The sequence below is a fragment of the Lemur catta genome, chromosome 13, assembly GCF_020740605.2.
Source record: "Lemur catta isolate mLemCat1 chromosome 13, mLemCat1.pri, whole genome shotgun sequence".
Taxonomy (NCBI): Eukaryota; Metazoa; Chordata; class Mammalia; order Primates; family Lemuridae; genus Lemur; species Lemur catta.
This window is the reverse complement of record NC_059140.1, coordinates 19,210,807-19,220,916: the sequence shown is the minus strand read 5'-3', so window position 1 is coordinate 19,220,916 and position 10,110 is coordinate 19,210,807.

Below are 10,110 nucleotides of genomic sequence, written 5' to 3'. Positions count from 1 at the left end.
CAGATTATCAATCCAACTTTTAGCTGTGTCTAATGAATTATATATATTGAGTTCTTAGTTTAGTTCTGTTGTTAACAGTACTAAAATTTTAAATTGATTCCTTTTAAAATCAGTTTATTTCAGTTCCTGGTCAATTTCCCTTTTTCTCTTTTCTCTTATTGAATGTATTAATCACAGTTCATGTCTGATAACTCCATTACCTGGAAAACTTGTGGATGTGTATTTCTAGTATTTATGTTTTCTCTTGGTTCTGTCTTGATTTAAAGTGCTTTATTATTGCTGGAAGTTGTATATTTTAAGAAATTGTCAAAGTTCTGGATGATGTTATCCTAGTCCAGAAATTATTTCCTTTAGCTTCTGGCAGATGGGCAGAGTAGGAGAAAATTGCTTTAATTAAATGATGGATTCAGCTAAAGTAAGTCTGGCTTTCAATCTTGGTCGAGTCTGTTCTATTTCCTGTTAGCCTTAATTCCTAAACTATAATACTATAGGAGTTTTAGTTGATGCTGGGGTGTTTACCAGGTTCCCCTCCACCTTTGTTGGTTTTAAACTCTAATTTTTATTTAATCAGCATTTGGAAAATGATAATTCTTAGATTCTTACCCTGACAGCAGAAGCTTTCTACCCTGCTGGATCTTAATACTCTGATGCTACCAAACAGACTTTTAAAAAGCTTTATGCAGCTTGTCTAGTTTTCAGAGAGGATGGATCTGCTTTGAACTACTGCATCATATGTTGGAGAAATAGCTTGTAATTACTAGTTAAATATATGTATGTATCAGTGTCTAGAACTCATCTATATAATTTGATTTAAGGTGTTTATACTTTTCTGCTACTTTTCATGTTTTATTGAGATAATATAATTCAGTTTCAAAATATGGTTTTCCTCTCACCTCATTATATCTTTTCTTTATCAAGATTTTTTATTTTTAAATTTCCTGAAGCTTCATGACATATTTACATGTCAACATCTATATTCCTCTCTTATATTGCTCATAACTTTTTCCTGTTTTTCTTGGATTTGCTTTTAGTTTTCCTGGAGTTATTTTCCTGGAGTTTGTTTTCCTGTTCCTCTCCAGAAGAGGAGACAGGTTAAAAATCTCCTAGTCCTTGTACTTACAAATATATTTTAATATTGTCACAGTTCAATGTAGTTTAAATGCCTATAGAATTTTTGTTTCAGATATTTTTTCTCCAGAAGTTTAAAAATATTGTTAATTTTCTCCAAATATCTCATGTTGTTGAAGAGAAGTTTAATGCCAATTTGACCCATGTCCTTTAGTAGGTACTATATTTTTTTCCAATTTGAGGAGTTTAAAAAAATTTTAAATTGAGTTACAACTCATATACCATAAAATTTCTTTTAAAGGGTACGTTTCAGTGTTTTAGGTATATTTTTATTACATAATTTAAATTATATATGTTTATAATATTTTTATAATATTTAGTATTAATGTATTCACAAGGTTGTTCAACTATCACCATTATCTATTTTTTTTTTTAATTTCCAGAATATTTTCCTCACTCCAAAAGGAAACCTTGTACCCATTAGCAGTCCTGTTTCCCTGTGTTCATTAGGGATATTGGCCTGTTGTTTTCTTTTTTTGGTGTGGTTGTTGTGTCCTTGTGTGGTTTTGGTATCAGAAAAGTGCTAGCGTTGTAGAATGAGGTAGGGAGAATTCCCTCCTTTTCAATTTTTTGGAATAATTTGAGGAGAATTGCTGTTAGTCCTTTGTAAATTTGGTAGAATTTGGCAGTGAAACCATCCAGTTCTGAGCGTTTCTTTGTCGGGAGATATTTTATTACTGATTCAATCTCATCATGCATTATTAATCTGTTCAAGTTTTCTATTTTTTCCTAATTCAGTCTTGGTAGGTTGTAAATGTTCAGGAATTTATCCATTTCCTCTCTGTTTTCCAGTTTGTTAGTGTTATCATTGTTCTAAATAGTGTGATGATCTTTTGTATTTCTGTGGTCTCCTTTTTCTTTTCTGATTTTGTTTGAGTCTTCTCTCTTTTTTTTCTTGGTTAGTCTAGCTAGCAATTTATCGATTTTGTTTGTCTTTTCAAAAAACCAACTTTTTATTTTATTGATCATTTTTATTTTTATTTTTGGACTCATTTTTTAATTTCTGCTCTGAATTTTATTATTTGTTTCCTCCTAATTTTGGGTTTGGTTTGTTCTTGCTTTTCTATTTCTTTGAAGTGCATGATTAGAGTGTTTATTTGAAATCTTTCTATTTTTTGACATAGGCATTTATTGCTATAAACTTCCCTCTTGTAACTGTTGTTACTGCATCCCATAGATTTTGGTATGTTGTGATTCCATATCCATTTGTTTCTATAAATTTTCAAATTTCCTTCTTAATTTCTTCATCAACCTTCATCAATTCCTGGTCTTTCAGAAGTTTGTTGCTTAATTTCCATGTTTTTTTTACAATTCCCAAAGCTCCTCTAGTTTTGATTTTTAGTTTTATTCCATTTCAGTCTGAGAAGATACTCAATATGATTTTTATTTTTTTATATGTGTTGCGACTTGTTTGTGACTTGGCATACCCTAGAGAATATTTTGTGTGCTGGATGAGAAGAATTTATATTCTTTAGCTATTGGATAAAATGTCCTGTAAATTATTATTAGGTTCATTTGGTCAAAAGTGCAGTTTAAATCCAATGTTTCTTTGTTAATTTTCTGTCTAGATGATCAGTCTGATGCTGAGAATGGGGTGTTGAAGTCCCTATTATCAGTAATGTCTGTGATTTCCTTAGTGGATTAGGGTGCACTTGTTGGTGGAGGCTGTGGTGAAGTTTTTCTGGGGATGGAGATGCCAGGTGGACTAGTTCTTGAGTCCCAGTGGTGGCAGCAGTGGGCCAAGCATACCTGTCCTTGGGCCTCAAGGTGGCAAACACTGGTGATAGTGGGTCTAGGCAGGACCATTCTTGGGCTTCCAGGCAGCCTGCTCAAGTGCTGGTAGTGGATAAGGCACGTATCTGGGTTCTTTTCTCATAGGCAGTGAGTATGGTGTGGTGATGACAGTAACAATGTCAGGATAACCCTCTGGCTCCCATGTGATCTGTGCTGGTTTTATCAGTGGCTGTGATAGGCTGGTTGGGCCAGTCTCCAGGACCCCAGGTGGCACATGCAGATGAGTCCCAGCTGTGGTGGTTGTGGCAGGTTGGCTGGGCCCATCCTCAGGCTTCTGGAAAGATTGCTTAGGTGCTAATGGTGGTGGATGGGGCAGGTCAATCCTCAGGCCTCTGGATGATGTGCTTGGGCACTGGGGGTGTAGAACCACACCAGACGGACCTGTTCTCAGGCCCCCGGGTGGTGCATATAGGCACTAGCTGTGGTGGGCAGGGGTGGGGTTTTCCAGGCCCCTGGCAGAATGCTCAGATGGAAATGCCAATGGCAGCATGGGCTGGGAGAGCCTGCCCTTTGGGCCTGTGCAAGTGTGCTGTAGCCCTGCTGCTGTCAGTGCTGGGAGCCATAAGCAGGCATATGGGGAGGGCAAGTTTTGGCCTCAGGCAGTGGCTGTGGTGGGAGATGGTGTCCTTAGGATGTGTGTAATTGCACAGCAGCCCCCCTGCTAGGGGAAGTGGGGTCACTGCCAGTGGCCCTGGAGCTATCAACCCACAGCAGTGGTAGCTGAGGGCAAGGAGAGTCAATGGGGCTATAGGGATGTGGAGATGCAGAGGCTGTTGGGCTCCAGGGCAGGATGCAGGCTGGTGGAGGCTGTGCTCTCAAAAGGATGCTGCTTAGGTCTTGGGGGTGTCTGGGACCCAGCATGTGCTCCCTCTTTGGAGCAAAGCCATCACACAGCCTCCAGACAGCTCCCTATGTTAGTCTCAGGACCTGTGAAGGGTGAAGGGTGAGAGGCTCTCCTGCAACTAGGACTGTAGGAGTCTGCAGTGGGAATGTGTCCTGCTGGGGTCTCTCACTTACCCTTTCCCCACAGTGGGGACCCTCTCCAGGCTCCTGGCCCATCCTAGCCAAGCAAGCTGCCTCACTTTCCTCTCCTTCCTTGCCTCTCCCTCCTGTCATGTCCTTGAATTCCAGTGTTCTGTCTTAGATGATCCATCTGAAGTATGGTTGTCTACTGGCTATTTTGCTTCTTCTTTGTAGAGGAGATGAGTGCCAGATGCCTGTAGTCAGCCATCTTGAAGCCCCTCCCTTAGCACAATTTGTTGAAAAGACAAATCTTTTCCCATTGCCTTGGCACCCTTATAAAATATCAATTGACCCTCAGTGTCATGATTTATTTCTCAACTGTAAACTTTACTCCATTCGTCCTATAAGAGTACCACAGAGTCTTGATTCCTATAATGTTGTATTATGTTTCAAAGTCAGTGAATGTGTGTCCTCCAACTTTGTGTTTCTTCCTCAAGATTGTTTTGACAATTCTGGATCTGCAGAATTTTCATATGAATTTTAGAATCACCTTATCAATTTATGCAAAAAAGGTGACCATTAATTCAATAATTTAGTAACTGTACTGAACTTTTAGGTCAATTTGGTTGAAAAACATTCTTAATAATAAGTCTTCCAATCCATGGACATGAGATGTCTTTGTATTTATTTAATTTTAAGTTTACAAGTTATACACCACTTTTGTTAATTTATTCCTATATATTTTAATGCTATTTAGTAGAATAGCTTTCTCAATTTTAAGATTAGTCATTGCTATTATGTATAAATACTGTTGATTTTTGTATGTTGATCTTGTATCCTGTAACATTGTTGAACTTGTATCTTAGCTCTATAGCATTTTTGTGGCTTCCTTAGGAATTTCTAAATACAAGATCAAGTCTTCTGCAAATGGAGATAATTTTATTTATTATTTTCTAACCAGATGCCTCTTATTTCTTTTGCTCATCTCATTTCTCTGGCTGTTTGGAAAGTTTTTAATACATTTTTCCTTCTTATAGCTTTGGCAATTTATAAGCATGTATTTAAATATGGTGTGTGTGTGTGTGTGTGTGTGTGTGTGTGTGTGTGTGTGTGTTTGTTTGTTTTAAAATCCATCCTCTTTTACTCAATGGATACTTCAACAATGCAAGAGTTGACCTTGCATCAGCTCTCAAACATTTTCTTCTTCTGCATTTCTGAAATATTCCTCCCCCCCGTTTTTGTTGTCTTTTCTGGGACTCCCCTTAAACACATGTTAGACATTTTAAAAATCTTTCTTTTATGCCTCTTTATTTTTCTCTCAGACTTTGTTCCATGATTCTGCTTTTACTTTAGTGTTTGATCTTCTACTCTGTTTGAGTTGCTTTTCTATCTATTCCATTTGTATTTTATCATTCATATTTTATATTACCAAGAGCTCTGATTTTTTTCTCCTCATAACAACCTATTTTCAATGGCTTTTTTGTACTTTAAATTCTCTGAGGATATTAATTATAATCATACTAAAGTTTTCTTCAGTTCTTATAATTTCCAGATGTGTTACATATTGAGATTTCAAATATTGTGTTTTCTTGTTTCTGATCATTTTTTTAAATCAGAGTTTCATTTAAGTAAAATTCAGGACAGGAGGTACATTTACTCATGCTGAAGGATAATTACTTTTGCCTGGCAGCAAAAGCAGTTAGGATTACAGAAGTTTCTCTCTTTTGATTGCTCTGTGGATTTTTGAGGCTGTGACCAAGTGGAGTTTTTTGATAGTTTGTTTTCTGGAGAGGATGGTTTCAGACTTCAGCAAGGTCCTTCATACATCAGATCCAGCATTCCATTTACACAAACTTCAGCGTCATCTGTGACTAGAGTGTTGGTGCTGGCTCATCTGTCCTACCACTCAATTGACCACCACCTTACCACATGTGACCCACTCCTTCTCAGACCTCCTTCTCCCAGTTCTGGAAATTATTCAAAATTTTTTTCAGAAATGCTTTTTTAAATATATTGTCTCTGTTGCCTTTATGGAGATATTAGGCTCTTTGGTTGTTCAGTTCACTTGGGTTTCACTATCAATATGTCCCAATTTGCTTTATGTCTTTCAAAAACTGTTTACATTTGTGGTTTGCTGGTAGAATATTATTTTTCCAACACTCTCATAAATTTATTTTCATATATATATATGTACATACATGCACAAACATGCACATGCACATACGCTGAATGAAGTTTCTAGTTGGGGAAAAAATACTTTTTTTTTTGGCCAGCCATCTTGAACTGACAATATCATCCTTTTAAAAATGAACCTTTTCTCTGTCTGCCACTGAACCACAACTGTCTTGAAATACTGACTTGGCAGATTTGTAATCAATTTCTAATTTAAAACTCATTTCCTATATAAAAAAGAAAAGTTTATTTGAAGCTGACATCAAAATATTCTCATTGAAAACCCTAAATTATGATATCATAGCCTGTCTAGTTTCAGAATCATGAAGAAACAAGACTCTTTTCAAATTATTCAAATACACAACAAAAGACAGTAAGTTGAAAGAGAGAGAGAAAAAATGAAAGCCTGATGGTGAAGTCTTTCTTCACTGTAGATCTTCATTTACTGTCTCTATATACAGAAAAAATATCAAAAATACAAATATTATAATACCAATAGCATTCTTTCCACTATACCTAGTCACAATTTAAAATAAAGTTTATATGCAGGAATACAATTCCGTCTTGCACTTAACACCTGTCAAGTGATAACCTAAGGCAGAAGTTCAACTGCAAAGTGGAAATACAGTGGCTCTAAAGTCTTGCCCAACATTAAATCTTTGTGAAACTTCTGTGACTACATAGCAAAAGTCATTTGGTTTCAAATTTCCCCATCCTACAGTCTTCCCTCATCATCCTTTCCTTTCGTATTCAAATGAAATGGCTTGAGGAACCTGCCCACAATCCATAAGCCATGGGAAGTCCTGTTCTCCTCACCTTTTTTTCAGGGTTACCTTTCTCTAAGACACTAGGAAGAAGTTTTCCTCACCTGCTTGCCTGAGTTTTTGTATGTGTTTTTTTTTTTTCTTTCCATGTTACCTGGTTGGTAATGTTTGCTGTAGGTTCTTATGACCATTATTCTTTTCAGCATTATTTTTCTCTTGTCCCTAGAAACTTTACCATCCCTACTACAAAGTGCTAATGATGCTGGACTGTATTAGAGTGACTGCATTTTATTGAAGACTTGGGCATGGAGGGAATTATCATGTAGGAAAACAAAATAAAGAGTAATGAATTTGATCTTCCCTGGAATTCAATGGAAGAAAACCAAACACATTACCTGTTAGCAATTTTTTTTTGTCTTCCCTCATTGCATGTTCTAGTTTCTAACCTTCCTTTCTTGTTTGTCTAAAAGTCCAAAACTGAGATCCTATCCCACCATGCTTTTTTTTTCTCTTTTCAACTACCCATACTAGATACTGATCTATTCTTGTCCCTTTATGTCATAGTTTGAAAAGATTTCCACAAATTCCTTGGCATTTTTCCCTTCAGAAGGTAGATTCTGTGACCTCACCCCTGACTCTCTATGGGACTTTGTCTCTTCAAAGACAAGGAATGCAGCCAAAGTGATGCTGCTTGACTTCCAAGGGTAGGTAAGAATAGGCCATAAAGTTTCTGCTAGGACCTCTTGGAACATGATGGGAGACCCTTTAGCTGCGTATAAGTAGCCATTTAGAGGAACCCAGAGGGAGTCTGTGTACTCATAAGCTCACGTGTGTACACAGACACACACACACACACACACACACACACACACGCACGCGCGCACACACATACACAGGCATGCCCTACAGGGAACTATGTCAGGGAGACCCAGTGCCATCTCTCAGCTGTTTTCTTCTTTCTAGTTCAGGAAGGCATGGAAGTTAAGAAAGCTCTAGGATGACTCCAGCCACACGAGACACATCTAAGGAGAACTTCCTTAATAAGTTCAGTTAACCTCAAATTTATAAGGAAAATAAATGATTTTTAATTTTTCAATCATTGTTTTAAGTGATTTGCTATGTGGCAAGAGATAATTGGAGCACTCTATTATGCAAAGACATTGAATTGGTTTCATTTAAATTTCTCTCTTCTAGTCCATACCCAGCGAGGCCCTGCATGTCTCTGTCAGGAAGGCTCACGGATGTGGCCCTCGGTGAACAAGCCCTTGTCTTCTGAGTGTGTCTTCTCTCCAGGAAGCAGGACACCCTTCCCTGCCCTTCTTTCTTTCTTTCCTTCTTGTTATAGATGTCTCTGAATTTGAACAGAAGAAAGAAACCTTCTCTATTACTTTCAGATATATGAAACAGAGGAACAAAAATGTGTATCACCCCTAAAAATCATGGCTTATGAATTCTGACTATGCGACTGACCATTTGAATCCACAGTGATTCATAAATGCACAATCTATACCAAGGATTTCCTATATAACACAAAAGTGTATTCCTCTGACATTGTGTCCCAGAAGATGTGGTTAAAAGATTCCTACACAGACCCCTGAATTGATGTAGGAACTAAGGAGCATTTCTCTCTTTTATGCTTTGATTTTCAGTTTTCTTTTTTTTATTATCACATATAATAACTCTGGTTGCACTTTTAAACTCAAGTAAATAACACTTTTGTGTCTGAAATGACAATGACCAGAAAACGACAGGATTTTAGGCGAAACAAGTAAAATAATGATTAATGGTTGAATATACAGAAATCTGTTTGGAGGGAGTTCATAGCACCTCTCAGTTTTGTGAATGACAGTTGAGTGGCTTTGGCTTTGGGGGAGTGAACCGATCATCACCAACCCCGTCTGAAACTGTGGGAACCTCTTCACCTTGTGAGGTCATTATATGAGCTGTGTCCTTGAACATTACTCGTAATTACGAGAGAAGAGACGCTATCCTCTCAGTACTAAAAAATTGCACCGTAATTAACTGAAGAAGAAAATCAATGCCTCTTCACTCTAGTGATATAGATCAGTGATTCGCTTCATAATTTCCCAATTCTTAGTAATATCTCTTTTCCTTTTACTGAAAAACAAAATCACAGGAATAAAAATGGAAACTCCCAGCTGAGCTGTCTCTTAACTCTCCTTAATCATTTGTCCATTCCGATTCTCTCTTTGCTTTGCTTAATTCTAAGTGATATCTTTCTGCTTCTGCTGGAAGATTTTTTTTTCCCATTTTTCTTCATTATTGTTGGCATGTCTATGGCTTTGAAAAATGAAACATGTGCAGGGTTGCTTAATAAAAATAAAATTTCTTTTATTTCTAAAGATGCTACAGATTCTTAATTACTATAAAGCCCACCCCACAGCACTGCAATGAAACAGTGTAGCGAGTTGGTGGGTAGGATTCTTGTCCTGTCCCAGGGTGCTTTTCACTGATGACAATGATAAAGTGAATTCTGTGACTATTTACCCTTTGAAATCATTATATGGGATATTCTCTTTTGCACATACATTATTTACACAATCCTAAACATTATGTATAGTGATACTGAAGGGACCCAGGGTGTGACCCTTTTGTTTTCACCCTTACATAACCTTTTGTCCATCTAAAAGGTATGATATTTGTAAATATCCCAGATACATCACATACTCCATTTTTTTCCTGTCTTTTCCTTGCATAGAAGTGGCCACCAGTGCATATGGGTTGGCAGTCGTCACATGAGGAAGAGAAGAATGGGTCACCAGAAAAAATTAGCCTGGCCAGTGCTGACATCAGTTAAGCTTGGGCATTGAAAATTCAAAGCTTCAGTATCTGCTTGAAGGAAACATCTGCTTGACAGGAATTTCCATATTTTTGTTATAATGATTATTTATCAAGAAAAAAATAAAAGGCAATTCCTGAAGCTGTTTGTATCCGAGAGAGAGAGAAAAATTTAAGAATTAGCTGACCTGATTTTGGGGTCTGGCAAGTTTTAAATCTATAGGGCAGGCTGGAAGTCTTGAAATTCAGGGAAGAGTTTATGTCGTAGTATTGAGTTGGAATTCCACAGAAAAGCAGACTGGAAACTGAGGCAGGGCTTCTATGTTGTAGTCCTGAGAAGAATTTCTTCTGTATCCAGGATTCTCAGTCTTTTAAGGCATTCACCCACACTATCAAGAGTAATGTGCTTTACTCAAAGTCTACTGATTTACATGTTGGTCACATCTAAAATACATCTTCACAGCAAAATTTAGACTGGGGTTGAACCAGA